Source organism: Pinus tabuliformis, chromosome 3_2 (assembly GCF_031772625.1).
Source record: "Pinus tabuliformis cultivar Carrire ecotype Pingquan chromosome 3_2, CPIR1, whole genome shotgun sequence".
NCBI lineage: Eukaryota > Viridiplantae > Streptophyta > Pinopsida > Pinales > Pinaceae > Pinus > Pinus tabuliformis.
This window is the reverse complement of record NC_142302.1, coordinates 1,149,042,677-1,149,058,055: the sequence shown is the minus strand read 5'-3', so window position 1 is coordinate 1,149,058,055 and position 15,379 is coordinate 1,149,042,677.

The following is a 15,379-nucleotide window of genomic DNA, read 5'->3' as shown; positions in this document are numbered from 1 at the left end:
CGTTCCAAAGATTCAAGGCAATATACTTAAGCTTACAAAATATGTTGATGATTTATTGATTAGAGGGGATTAGCTAAACGGACAGTTCATTAATCCATTCTCTTAATATATGATCACTTCAGGAGCTTATAGGAATAAATTGAGACACAATTATTCCTACCTAGATATCTCTATAAGTCATAAGCATATGAAGAAAAACATAATGATTGATCACTAGAAAAACTTACAGGATAACACAAACTATGTAAAACCAAATTCAGAATCCTCTACTTTGTATTAAGGTTCCAGAAAAACTGAGTACAAGTGTCTAGAAAAGCTTCCTTCAAAGGTGCAACCAGGTTCAAAGTAGAATGAACAATCACAACTTAACAAGCAATGAACAATGAATCCTAAACTTCGAACCCTTAACAACTTGAGAAGAGAGTTATTTATACAATAATGAAACTAAGAAAATATCTTAAAACTGATTAAGATTTATTCTAAGAAAGGAAATATCTTCATGCAAGAAGATAGGGGCAGCTATTGAGCTGCTTCTTGCTGTCCCTTTTATTCAGGTTGTGCTGGCTTTGTTGTTTGATATTTTGCCCTTTAAGTTGCTTAATTGTTTGTATCATTTATGCTAGCTGATTCCTTCATTTGATATTTCATCTGATACTCTTTAAACTCTGTGAATATCCTTTGACCCTGCTGAGTAACCTTTACTGTGTTCTTTTTACCTTTACTGTGCATTTCAGGTTTTTACTCTATTTTTCAACAGTAAATCCTTTTAGATTTTATGTCACATGGTAAAGTAATTTGATATGATCTTCATATTTGTATTTTAACTGTATGCAGGCTTTTTCTTTGTAAGCCTGGAGCAGGAGTTTTTACTTGCAAAACACAGAAATTGTTAAGAAAAACATAGGGGACAAAGAAGGTCTTCAATGGCTTTATTGAGCTTGAAAGGATATTGGAAGGAGTCCAGGGCGTATCGGAAGGTAAAACAATGGTTTTATTGGGCGCAGAGGCCTATGGAAGGTTCACTATGAAAATAGGAAAAATGGTGATTTTTGCGTTTAAATGGAAAAACAGTTTACTTTTTGAATTATGGTGCAAAGTGAACAGTGGCCCTTTTGTAGTTATGCGGGAGGTGGTTTTGGTTTTTATCGCACTGCTTATGAAGCGCGGGCAGTTTTGGTAGGGGTCACCGGATATAATCTGAGCTTGACACATAGCAAGGGGAGGTTAGTGGAATACCGCTTTTCAAGCGGGTAATGCTCGGACAGAGAGCCAACCCGAAATTGCTAAGAGTAAATAGATTTGAATGGATTTGATTGAACGGTGGTGGAGCAAAAGAGCAGCGTGGAGGGTCACAACGATTAATTATGGCGATATGGGCTTTATTATGGTTTAAAACTGAGATTAGCGGTTAAATGGAGGTTTAGGTTAATCCTTCGTTTAAAACATAAAAACCTTTTAACAAAGAAATTCTTCACAAAACATAGTATGGCGAACTTGAAAAATTATGAATTCGGGCGGATAAATGATATCGGGTCTGAGTTCATCGCATATCGCAATCACAGTTTAGCGAAGGAAAGACCCATCGCAAAGGAATGCGATAGGGGCCAGATGCGATGTGGAAAATATATCATGGTTAATACTGCATCGGGTTCGGGTTCCCATCGCATATCGGAGATCGCAATGGCGGAGGGTAATTCTTTAGCGGGACTTGCGATGGAGGTGGATGCGAAATGGAATTGAATTATGATATATATTGTGTCGGGTCCGGGTTCATCGCAATCGCATATCGCAATGCGGGGAGAGTGCATTCATGTTGAAAGGCTTGCGATCCGTCGATGCGATGTTTTATTAAATACATAGTTTTTATAATAAAACTAATGGTTTCGAGGTATTTTAATAAAGGGAGTTAATATATACGAGAAAGGGAACTTTTAGGGGTTTAATACTATAAGTTAGAGTTAATATGAAATATGAGCGGAAAGGGGAAATAGACTAAGTATAAATCTTTTTCATGGGTTACTTGCTTTTTATATATACACCAATACTTAGGCTAAACATCTTTTTGTGGGTTTTTCAGGTAAAAGGGGATTTAACATGGGGTTTTCATTTTTCCTAGGCAAAATGGATTTTAACTTTAGGAAAAGGGGTTTTTTTTATGGAAAATGAATGAATATGAATTGTATGACAGTAGGAAGGGGAATTTAGTAAATATAGGGATGAATGGGGATGATGGAATTTAATTAATTGATCTTGTAGACCTTCATTTGCTTTGTGTAATTGCATCATGGACATAGAAACATATGGTAAAACATGATAAATATACATTTTGTCCAATGAATTATCATACTTCTGCAACCTTTCTTCTACTTACCCTTTGCTTATCCTATCATTTTTTCTTCACTTAATGGGTGCATTTAAGATAGCAAACCCTTTTCCTTTCTTTTTATTTTACAAAGCAAAATATCTAATTCTAACCTTAAAACATCCAAGGGCTCAGATTAAACTGATGAGCACCTTATTATTCTCTACCTAACTACTGATCTGCCAAGATTAAACAATTTGGCCAGATCTTTATTCTCTAACTATAACATCAATTTTAAAGCATGAAGCAGTCAAGATTAAATAGTTTGACTGTCATGGGTTGTGGCATTTATGACAAGCTGCACACAACCATTATTTTGCAGAAACAATAGTAGTGGCATTTAGACTTGCTCACTTTCAGAGTTTATTTGTTTTCTTTTCTTTCTAACCTAACATTTCTTTTTATCTTTATTTTTTAGGACATTTAACCTAACATTTTCTTTGATATGGACATCATCATCAAGATATTTTCAAAAATATTTTTTCACTATTGTTATGTCCATATCCTAACTTAACATTTTTTCAAAATATTTTTATTTTATTTTTTTGACTATTTTATTCTATCTTATCAAAACCAAAAAATGCTACAACAGAACCTCTGAGGTCGACTTGTGGATTCTTCTCCTACCTACTTACTTAATTATTTATGTAATCTTTTAGATCATATATTTCATATGGGATTGTTTAAAATTGTGTTCTTATTCAATTAAATAAATCATCTTCTTAACCCTAAAAGAACTTAAAGTACTTTCCACCTGTACTATGGAATCCCTTTCAATCCCTAACAATTATTTTAACCAGCGTCAGAGTCAGAAGTACATCTTATAAGATAACATACAGGAATAGATATTCCATAATCCATTACCTATACTAAAGATATTATCTTAATGCCATCATAGCTAAGGTCTCTTGTTTTTTCCTAGGTTAATTTATTTCCAATTGCTTTGATTTTCCAAGATACTTTGCAAGGATTGTAATTAAAATTATCTCTAATTCCTTTTCTCGCAGTAATCTTAATAGTCTGATTTAGATTCATGTATCCTTATAATACAAGAGGGGTTGCAAAGGCAGCAAGTCCCTGCCAACTTAATTTCTTAGTATGCTTAATCAAGATTTTGTTTGTTTGAGTTATAAAATTGGATTAGACTCTCCCAAAGAGTGTCTTCCCAAGCCATTTAAGAGAGTGCCTTAAGTGGAAGTAGGTAGCCCTGAACCTCAAAATTTTTGTACCTGTTGTCTGGAATTTTGGTCAAACTTCTACACATGGATGGGACTAAGATGAAGATCTAAAATTGGTATCGTTAGAGAATATTATAGAATCAGAGCTCCAAAAATTAACTTGGACCATGCACAATAACATACGAGCTTGGATGTTAGAGGATGCAGAAGAAGACACACTGATACAAAAGTGGGGTCTGGATGTAAAAGATTTTAAAAATTCTCGTAAAGGTCCTTCAATTGGATTAGACAGTCCTCTCAATTTTATATTAGTAAAAGCAAGGGAAGATTGGTCATGCAGGTATCAAAGCCTCTTGTAATGCTTGTTGAAATGGGATCCGATGTTATTGATATTTTGCATAGATTAGCTCCTCCTAGAGCTGAAAGATTTACTATGAAAGCTAAAGCAATGATGTGTACTGAAAACATCACTTGGAAAACTATTCAACAAATAGCATTAGAATTAAGGTATGGGCTTAAGTTCTTGACATATCTAAAACTAGGTTAAACTAATGCTATTGTTGTTTTTTTATTTCTGTCTATAAATATTTGTACAACATTCAGAGAAGCACATCTTGTTAAAAGATATTCAAGTAAGCTCTTCTTATTCAACAATGTTGCTTATCTTTGTTGCTTTGACATGCAGACAGTTAATAGGTCGAGACACTAGATCATATCATAGGGTTGACCATCTATCTTTTGATGAATTTATTTCACTTGAAGAACTAGTCCCGTTAGCTATGGAGAAGATAGAAGCTCTAGCTATCGAGGGATTCAAGATACAATCAAATAGAAGCATTTTCTCTGAGCTCAAGTCAAGACTATAGATTATCGTTCCAAGAAAAGGAAATGATGGTGAACGGTGGAACTATGTTTTTGAAACATTTTTGGGTGCATTGGTAGATCGAAGGCGAAAGTGAGTTGAACAGTGGTTATATCGAACACAATCGATTTTTCCAGTTTTGATGAGGTGAAAAAATGAAAATTATAGGTTGGGTATTTCATAAATGAAGCAAATTTTGTTTTTTTGTAGATGTAAATGAAGTTATACGATCAAAAAAGAACACTCAGAATATGTACAACTTCCAACTTCCATGCAAATTTCTCCATCGTAATGTGTAGATACTTAGTTAATGTTTCAATGATTATAGCTAGAATGAACGTTGCTGACATTGCACGGTTACAGTCAGAAGTGAATGCAGAGTTTACAAATCTTCGTTGATGATAATGCACTCTACCTTCAGCGCCAGGGCGTCATGATGATGTTAAGCCAGAAAAATTTGTTGGGTGCAGGAATCGCAATGCAACAGACTCCTTCAACACTTAATTATCAAACCGGGGGGTTCGTAAACTTAGAGGTGAAGCAAAAGAAATTCCAAAAATGATACGAACTTTTCCTAATTCTATTCCTACTTCTTAAATCACAAATTTATAGAATCAAAAGAAAAATGATGATCAAGCGACAATTGATACTCAAAGAAAGTCTGGTGATGGAATAAATGAAAAGTACTTTTGCAAAAACTAAAATGGATTCTTAATTAATTGTGAACAATATTAACTAATGAAATGACCCTTTATATTTACCTTTAGTGAGACAATGTGATAAATAAGCTATTCAGTGTATTTGACTTCTTTAAAGATATTGTTTCGTGCATTAAACTGTTATTCTTGTACTACAACAATGTTCCTGTACCAGAACGTTGTGCCTGCACTGGAATGAGGTTTAGATACTAGAAGGATGTTTTGTACTTGTAATGAAGTTTTGACCTTCGTGTGGGAGTTCTAAGTCTCCGAGCTAGAACATTCTAATCATGTACCTGATTTGAGGTTCCTTCACTAGATAATCAATATTTCTGCACTTGGTTTCTAGATTACTTTCGAAAAATAAAAAGCGTGTTAAGTGAAATAGAGTGCAAAGAAAAAAGAATTTGAAAGTAAATTCTCAAAAGTAGAAATATGCTTCAACCAAACTTAGATTCTAGACAGGAAATGGTTTTCAAAAGTTAAAGTAAATCTTTCTTTAACAGAAAACTCTTCTATATAATTACGGAAATTATCTGGTTGTGTAAACAGGCTTTTCCTAAGATAGTTGTGCATATAATTTAGATCTGCCTTTTAATGTTTTAACTCAAAAGGTTCATTTAATAATTAATCATGAAATTCAATCCTTTCTTCGAAAGTGTTCAGTGAAAGCACAGACCTGTAAGTTACTAGAACGTTTATTCCATATTCATCACAACACAATTAAATCTTAATTGAAACCTCAGATATTAATAATGCCCTTATTTTATAAACAAACATCAATATTGCAGGAAGGAATAAATAACTTTTGCGAAAGGAAAGGAAACAATGTAAACTTTGAAACGGGAACTGATACTGTTACCCGTTTCGTAGAGATAGCAAAAAAGTGACTTGATTTTGAAAAGGGGTGATGCAGAACACACATGTTTTTTTTAGAGCATAGTTTTTGGCACTTTAATTTTTTTTATGTACATCATGTTTTAGAATGGTAGCGATTTTCATGCAGATTTAAAAAAGTGAGCATTCTGCATCACACTCCTTTTTTAAAAGCCCTATTTTTTGGCTTTAAATTTTTTAATGTATAAAATGTAAATAATTATTTAGTAAATTTGATCATCTTTGAAGTGGTCGTTTTATTCACATTTTCTTGTTTTTTATTTTAATTTAAAAAAAAAAAAAAAAAATTCGTGAGGTTTTTATTGTTTTGCATTTTTAAATTAGAAGGTCGATATTTAGACTTTTCGATATTCTACATATTTATACATCCTTAATCAATTTTTCAATCCACATGAAATAATTGTTTCTAAAAACAATATTTTTTAACAATGGACATAAAAATAACCATTTTTAACATAAATATAACTAAAAAACTTTTTGCTAGAATTGACACGTCAAAATCACAATTTTTATACGATAATTTTAACTAAAAATGGTTAAATAATAGCTTTTTCTATGAATTTCATGTCAAAAAAATAATAAAAATCATTTTTTTTTTCAAAAAATAATGATTAACTTAAAAATCAATGCAAAAATCACATATTACCAATATTAAATGTATAAGAACCCTAATTGAGTGTTTATTCTTCTCATAAAATGTCAAAGTCAAAACATTGCAAAGCTTGATTTACAAGCATAACTTAAATTTAATCAACAATGTCACGTAATCGTCCTCTAGAGTTTCATCATTGTTTTCTTCCACAATATTTTCTGTTTCATTTTGCTCAGTTTCCTCTTCTAATGGGTCTTTGATGTCTGTGAAACTCCCAATGTATGTCTTTCCAAACATTCCATGTAATGGTGGTTGGGGTTCCTTTGGCTTTTCTGCCACACGTGATTCACTAAAGTCCCCTTTCTTCAACCCAATTTCTTGCATTGCATCTGGAAGAAATTGAAGAGCATTAATTCTTTGCTGAATGAAATTGCACTGTACTGGATCTTTTTCAATTGCAATGCAATTTCTTCCTTTTTGAAGGCAACATGCTAGTGTTGTACCTAATTATCAAGCACAAAATAAATAATGAACTAAATTAGTACAATGACATATTAATTAAAAAAATTACATATTGAAATTCAATTCCATATAATAAAACTTCCCTGAGCCAGAAAATAAATCCAAAACCCAATCTCCTTCATTTGAACAAATGTCTATAAGATAGTTAATCAATAATTGTGGTTTTTGATAAATGTTAACTATCTCTCCTTTTGCTTCTTTGTCTTCATATGTTAGTTTTCTCACAACAACATCATAAGTCAGTATTTGGCTATGAATCTTTCTGTCTACCCGATTAAAAATCATAGACATATGGCTATCATCTTTTGCCCAACTATCAATATGAATGAACTCACAATCATTTATAAATTGTTGATCTTCATTGTGAAGAAGATTTGACTTTTCCCTATAACATGAAATAGTAAAAGTTCAATTAACTTGTACATAAATAAATTTTTCAACATTAATCAAATATACATTTTAAACGTCTTACCATGTAAGCTGCATCCTTGAATTTGTTTTCCCCTTGAAGCTTGACAATATCATTGCCAATTGTGTGTCTGAATGAAATGTCACAAATCTCCATAATGGTGATGACGTGACTTCTACAAATCCCGCAACCACTTTACTAAAATCTTGATAAGTATAAGGGTCACTATCATAGTCAATGTTTAGAATATTGAAACCATGGGGAATCTCTGCAATGACCAGGGCATAATCCCTTTTAGGTATGAATTTAGCAATGTCTTCACAGTCGCCTTGTATTACATGATATTGAATAGTGTCTAGCCCATTCCAAATGAAATGATTAAGAGTTGGATCAAGTTGAATATCCTTAATACGTTGCTTCCTCAGTGTTTCGATCTTTATTTTTTCAATAAAGGTTTTGAAACTATCTGGCACTCCATTATCATCCTTCCTCATCTTTTATAAAATAAACAAATATATGTGTAAGTTATAAATTAAAAATAATACACAGGTGAATAAAAATGAATGTATAAATCAAGATACCATTTTAAATGCAAGATAAAAAGCTTTTAACGTTGATGTAGAACTTGAATCTGGATAGTTGCGTACGACATCATCCCAACTATCTTCATTCAACAATCTAACCATTTGTTCTTGAATTTTCATGTAAACTTTGTGACTGCATAGATAAAGTAACAAAAAGTTAATATAATGATATGTATAACAAATACTACCAAGAACAACATGTTTTATTTAAAATATAATTATAATCTAGAAATAAATAAAAATATTTCAACAAACTTACTTTTGAAATTCTTCAGACATTTCCTCCAATGATAATTCCCCTGACCTCACACGAGATAATATTGTTTTGACAATTTTTTCATCTTTCACTCCTTGCATCGCCCTCCAAGGTGTGATAGTCATATCGTCTGGAAGATGCTTCATTTCAGGAGCTAATTTACTGTTGCCACATATGAATGGCTTAGACTTTTTGACCTTCTGGTTTTTAATGGCAATGTCTTCCCACATGTTAAAAATCTCATCAATCAACCTCCAAACATCTCTAATTCTAAATGCCAATTGGAAAATGTTATCAACACCTCTAAATAAATCACTATGTTTGCTGCCTTTTCCACCTTTTGAATTGGTTTTCTCTTCAATTTGATATCCTATTTCCATACAACATTCCTTTCGGAAATTTGCAGTAACTTTTGTCCTATCCCCACCACATTTTTCTTCAAATTCACTATGAATAAATCTAACCCTTTGGATGAAAGTCATAGACATCCTATATTCATTATCTGAATTATGATCCCATGCCACTAACTTTGCTTCTGTATCAGATAAACCAACGTAAATGATACATTTCATTGTTTCAAAACGTGGGTTATTAGGATATTCCTCCATCAATTGTCTTTGAGCTTCTATAGAATGGTTCCCCCCAAGCACATAATAATTGTATTCAAAACATTTTGACTTATCAAATGCTTCTTTGTTGGGAACTTGAAGTGGATCAACAAGAAGCACATAACTAACCACATGAGCATATGGATTGTACCTCATTAATGTCTTCAAGTTGTGAACATGCAGATGATGTGGCTTTCTAACTTGATATTGACATTGTCCTTCACTTGCTTTATAGTTTTTCCTGACATTAAGCTGAAATGTGCGACCACCATCAATTAAGTTTCTCTTTGTCAAATTCTCTCGAATGAAATTTTGTTTTGTTTTGATAATACCATCTTCTAAATCAGCTCCTGGTGTAATGATTTCTCTGCTTTCTTTTGAAGTTTCACTAGGTTCTTGACTGCTAGTAATGACTGCTTCAAAATCATCAACTTTACTTTTCTTGGTCATAACATTCCCAACAGAGTTATTCTTGGGCATTGTTACTTTTGGATTTTTATGGCTCTTCTCAGTTCCAATGTCATCTTCAGTAATGACAACATATGTTTCATTGTCAATTTCAACTTCATCGTTCTCAAAAGTAACTTGTTTACCCTTGCTAGATTTATCCACCAGAGACCTTTTTTTCTGATTCTTTGGATGTAGTTTTGTAGCATTATCAATTACTTCATTTTGCCTATTTTCCATATCTTCTTCTGACACTAAGTAAAAACTGTTGACAACTTTCGTGATATCATTCTCAATGAAATGAATGCCTCCCAACCTAATTGAACAACTTTCAACGAAATTCTGCCAAACAAAATATCATATGTCAATAAAAAACAAAGTTAAAAAATATAGCGAGACACTTTCAAAAACGCAAAATACAAATATAAATAACAATACTTACGATGTTTTGTGTCATCTCATTTACGATTTGACTACACAACTTTGTAGATACCTCTCTCGTGTCATACAATGAATATGATAGTTGGTATTTAACCCTTTCATGTGACTTGGGAGCTTTTGTAAGTACGTAAACAACTTCAGTGTCCGGTACCGAACACATATCTACGACTCTTCCCATCACCTCAAAAATTCCATTATCATTCGGTATATCAATATATAGATATATATTCACATTTGTGCTTTCTCTTTCTTTCACATACCACATTCTTGATGGAAATTTCACCTCTTTCGAATTCTTCCAGTCTGAAATCATCTTCTTATCACTTGAGGCACTTGAAAGATTTGTAGTCATGAGCTCACGTGGAGTTCGTTCACCAATGTTTCTTTTAGATGTACCTTTATGAGTCTTTGGTCCAGAAAGATTCACTGAAATTCTCTTTGATGCCATTTTCCTGAAAAATAGAAACACATAATCAGTAAATAATAAAAACATATTAACTTAAATTAACAACGAAAATATATCATAAATTTTAAACAACAATCGCCCCACCCACCGCCCCTCATATTCCAAAAGGACATGCATTAACATTCCAGTGTAAAAAAAGTAAATCACGAATAAAACATTTTGCTCGGGTGCCCTCACCCACTCACCCGCCCCCAAGCATCCCAACCCCCCCACCCTGGCGGCCCAGGCGGCCTCACCCATCCGCCCCAACCCTCCCTACTCCACCCCCCCCCCACACCCACCCGCTCGACCGGCCCGGGCGCCCTCACCTGCCACACCCCACCCCGCCCCAACCCTACCTCTCCCCCTCACCCGCCCGCGCCCCCCCCCCCCTCACCCATTCGCCTGCCCCCCCTACCTCTCCCCCTCACCCACCCACCCCCTCACCCACCCGCCCGCCCCACCCCTTCGGGCGCCCTCACCTACCCCCCCCTCCCGACGCCTTCACCCACCCACCCACCTCACCCGAACCCCCCTCCGCCCGCGCGCCTACCCACCCACCCTCCACCCTCGGCCCCACCCACCCTCCCTCGGCCCCACCCACCCTCCCTCGGCCCCACGAGTGGGGCTCGTGCAGGGGCCGCCCGCGCCCGCGCCCCGCCCCTACACCCACTCACGCCCCTCACCCACTCACGCCCCTACACCTGCGGTAGTCTTTCAACCGCTTATAGCGAGGTGCGGCACCACCGAACACTTTCTTTTCACCAATACTAATGTTCATGGACTACGCCTAATTCACTTTTCCTTACTTAGTTTATGTTTCGCAACCAAGTAATATTATGTTTATCCTTTATACTAATGAACACCCATACTCATTCATTATCATCAGCAATTATAAAAGAGAACATCAATTGCACAGTATAAAGGGAGGGGCAACTCCCTGAACAATGAGTCTGCCCGATAATATATTAAGAATATCAGTTTACAATACACAAGTATGTCTTGGCAAGACCAAGTCTCATACTTACCCAAATTTACATCAATACAACTTTCGTGCACACCTTTCACGATGGGCAGGTGCTCACCCGAGCCACCAAGACACCCTCGCCAAGTCCCGGCACAATATCACAACCGCACATCCAACCCGGGCACGACTTGCCCAACACCTTCACCTCTCACCATGAGCGATTCCAACAAGTGCGTATCACCAAGGAGTGCACATGAGCTATGCGCTCATCTCCTTCTAAAAATGCGCACTTCTTATCTCTCCAAGAGCGAAGATTGAATGTTGAATGATTCGTTGATGATTTTGAACTCCATCGCAATACACATATATGCATCTTCGTGCCTGGGTGGGCTGCCCAGCCGACCGCCCACACACCCCACACACACACTCGTTCGGCGCTCTTTAAGTCGGCCTCACCCGCCTGTCGCAAGTCGGCCAACTCCCATCGCAAACGCACTCCCGTGTGGGTATAAGTCCATTGCACCATGCCTTAGTCGTTTTTATTATCGTCACACTTCGTCGCAATGCTGTCTCCTCCGTCGCACATCGCAACTTGCCCGTGTGCGCTCGTCCGGGTCGTGCACTGTGCGCCCGCCCTTTCACCGCGCCCGTGCCTGTGCGCCCATGCACGTTTACTCGAACCGCGCGCCCGCCCGCTTGTGCGCCCGCTGTTGTGGGGAAAAATGCCTATGCAGGACGATCCTATCCACCTAAGGTGTGACAGTGCCTTAGCAACAAACAGAGACAACTATTCTAGTGTTCTTCCTTTATGAATTAAGAATGAAGAGAGATAGATGGACTAACCGGTGTCTTCCATTTGTCCCTCGATCCGGTCTCTCTTCTCTTTGTGAGTTCCCAGCTACTTGCCTTCTCGCTCACCCAGCTTCAAGAGGTTCCTGCAAGATCACAAGAAGAGAACACTACACAAGACATGGATTCATATTCATAACTAGTTCAGGATTAGAAATGAACTAAACATACTAATGCAATCAAACATCAAAAATACATCAGTATATAGGAAAAACCAAGATAGCTTTATTGATGAATAACAAGGTTCAGGAAGAGATACAACCCAGAGGACTCCAATCCAGCATCTCCTTCCCAGCAAATGGAATTCCTATCTTCACCCCCTTCAAAGCATTAAGCACCCAATGATTCCAATCTCAAACCAACAACAATTATTTGCAATAACAAAATTCCAGCCTCTAGATCTCATGGAGGAGAGATCCATATATAGATGTTTGGAGAGAGGATGAGTCAGCTTGAGATCTGACTAGTGTCCTCTCCCTCTGTCAGTTCTTGATTCCACTTGGAGGTTCTTGCTTCCACTTGGAGATTTGGAACCTCTTACTCATCATAGTCGAATTCCCTGAGGCAAGTGTCATTTTGGAAGCTTCCTGGGTTTTGACACCTTGAGAAATGAACTTGCCACATGTCCACTCTCGCTCAGCGCAGGTAGCCAGTGTTGGCTTTGACATTCAGCGCAGACAGTTAATGGAGCCACTGAAATGATCCTGAATTGACTTGTTTTTGAGCAGTTTCTGGTGGAGAACTTTTGTGAATAGATGTGGTTTGTTAGCCTTGTTCCTCTAGGGGTAGGAAAAACATGTTTAGGGACTTTGGATCCCTTAGATTATGGACATTTCATGCTCAATGTTGTAAGGCACAAAAATGTCTATAACAGTTGCCCCCTAAAGTATGAGGCCGTTTATCGGGTGAAATGCTTTATCATGGGGATCCGAAGTTCATCCAATGCTGGGAGGAGACCTGTAATAAGATACAATACAATACATTATTTTTCATACTGCTTTCATGATCTAGCTGAGGCAGGCATTCCCATGCTCAGCTTTATAAATTCATTTTTCTGTACATAGAACAGACAATCGTCTGATGGTAGACTGATAATTTTGATGAAATTATCATCCTTTGAGTAGGATGATTATCTGCTGCAATGATGTACATGTCAATGTCTTTATCTTTCCTGAATATATATCGCAGCCCGGATGGATGAAACTAGATCCGGGGTCTTCAAACTCGTTTGATCTTCACTCTAAGTACAATTCGATCCATGTGAGAAATGTTCTGAAGTCGAACATGGAAAGACATTGCTTGATTACCGGTCAATGATGTAAACCGTTAACAAGCGCGAGAGGAATCACCGATAATGATAATGACCCTCAAGGTACTGCAGTACAATTCACGTGGTGTGAATAAAGGACTTGGCGTCGAACACCACGCAAAATCTTTCGGTCGAAGGTCATTGATGTATACCTGTCGCCGGAAGTGAGAAACTTGCCATTGAGGCATGCAAGCTTCAAAGTACTAGAGGGGTTGTTCCTAGATCAACTTCTTGGATAATGAGCTGATGTCGACAAGAAGCGATCTGTCAAAGGAGGGCCTTAATGAATCCCACATCAGTGACACGGAATGGAGCTAATGATTTTGATGGAGGTGAAAACGATCTGTGACATATGATTCAGGGTGGCGGTCATGAAAGGATGAAGGATAATGTATGGCAGTGGATGGGACACGGTTGACCTTTCTGAACGACTTCTCTTGAACATATGGCAACACTGATGCGATGGATCGGTAGCATTACCCCAAATATGGATGGTATGGCGAGACCATGGATGTGACCGGTGAATGAAACAACCCAACCCGATTGTGGTACGGAGGAAAAGTGTCATGTTCAAGAGCGACTTGCTACCATCAAAGTTTTCTTGAGTTTCTCCCAATTTTTCCCCAGGCTTTGCTGACTAGTACCTCTTTATTTTCGTCAAGCTTGAGGAGGATAACATATGCTTGTTCTATAACCTGCCCTTCGGGCAAGCCCATCGCTATGTTTTAACAAGCCTAGCGATAGTGAAACTCGTTCTCGTCTAAAGACAAGTTTGTCGCTATTTAATGATTTTAACGAGTCTAACGACAAGGATAACTCGGTCCTTTTCATTTTTAGAGAGTCTGAAAGGTACATAAAGTTAACTCCAAAGGTCCTTTTTCGTCATCTAATCCCTTAAGTCTGAAAAAGTATAAAACAATACAGATGGGGTGAGTTTTCGATAGTTTTAACGAGCCGAATAAAACAAGCGCTCGATATTTTTGTGCAATAATCCCTCAGGTCAAAAAATATTAAAATCTAGAGGAGGGATAGCACTTCCTGTCCCTTTAACGAGCTGGAAGGCCAAGGACTCGGCAATCTTTTCATATTTTACGAGTCAGTTGAAAAGAGCTTAAAGAAGACTCGTCTTTTGAGGAACGAGTGATAAACAGGGTTAGCAACTGATTCCAGGTACAGGTTGGAATTTTCCAATCACGGCAGTGTCACAACGATGGCTAGGTGAAATCACTCTTCGCAGCTGTTCCTCAAAATGGGTAAACAATCATATGGAGGTGAACGATCGGCCAAATGAAAAGTGGAGGTGACGGTGCAAACACGACCAAGGCTTTAATGGCTGATAAGGTTACATTCATAGTGGTTATTTACCGGGTAGGTTCATTTTTTATTTTAAAATGAGCTTAAACGCTGGTGGAAACACTTGCTCATTGCTTATGTTTATTTTTTAACGAGCATGAAGTCCGCGTTAAAACTGCTCGGATCTTGCGTTTATTTTTTAACAAGCATGAACTGTGTGCTAAAACTGCTCGATTATACCAGTCATATGATAAGAGTGTCTCATTGAGATTCTATTTTTTATGGAGATTCATCTCACGAAGCTTTGCCCCGGATCCTTTCGTTATGCAAGTTCGGAAACGACTAATCCTACGAGTTTAAAGGGTTAGACCTACAGGCTTAAAGGGAGGACCTAAAAATTTAAAAAATAAATAGCCGCCCCTTGCTTGCACTCCAAAAGGTTTGCATGCCCCCAGGCATAAAGTATGATTTCAAGGTTACCTCTACTTCATTTCCGTCAAAACATTCGTTTCACCGAGAGAGGCCTACCTCTTTCAGGTTACCCAAAGATTGTCTCGTTAATCTTTCAAACAAAACACTTTCTCGGCAATGTCTACCGAAATAGACAAAGGTGAGTGACGTTGTTGTGGGGAAAAATGCCTATGCAGGACGATCCTATCC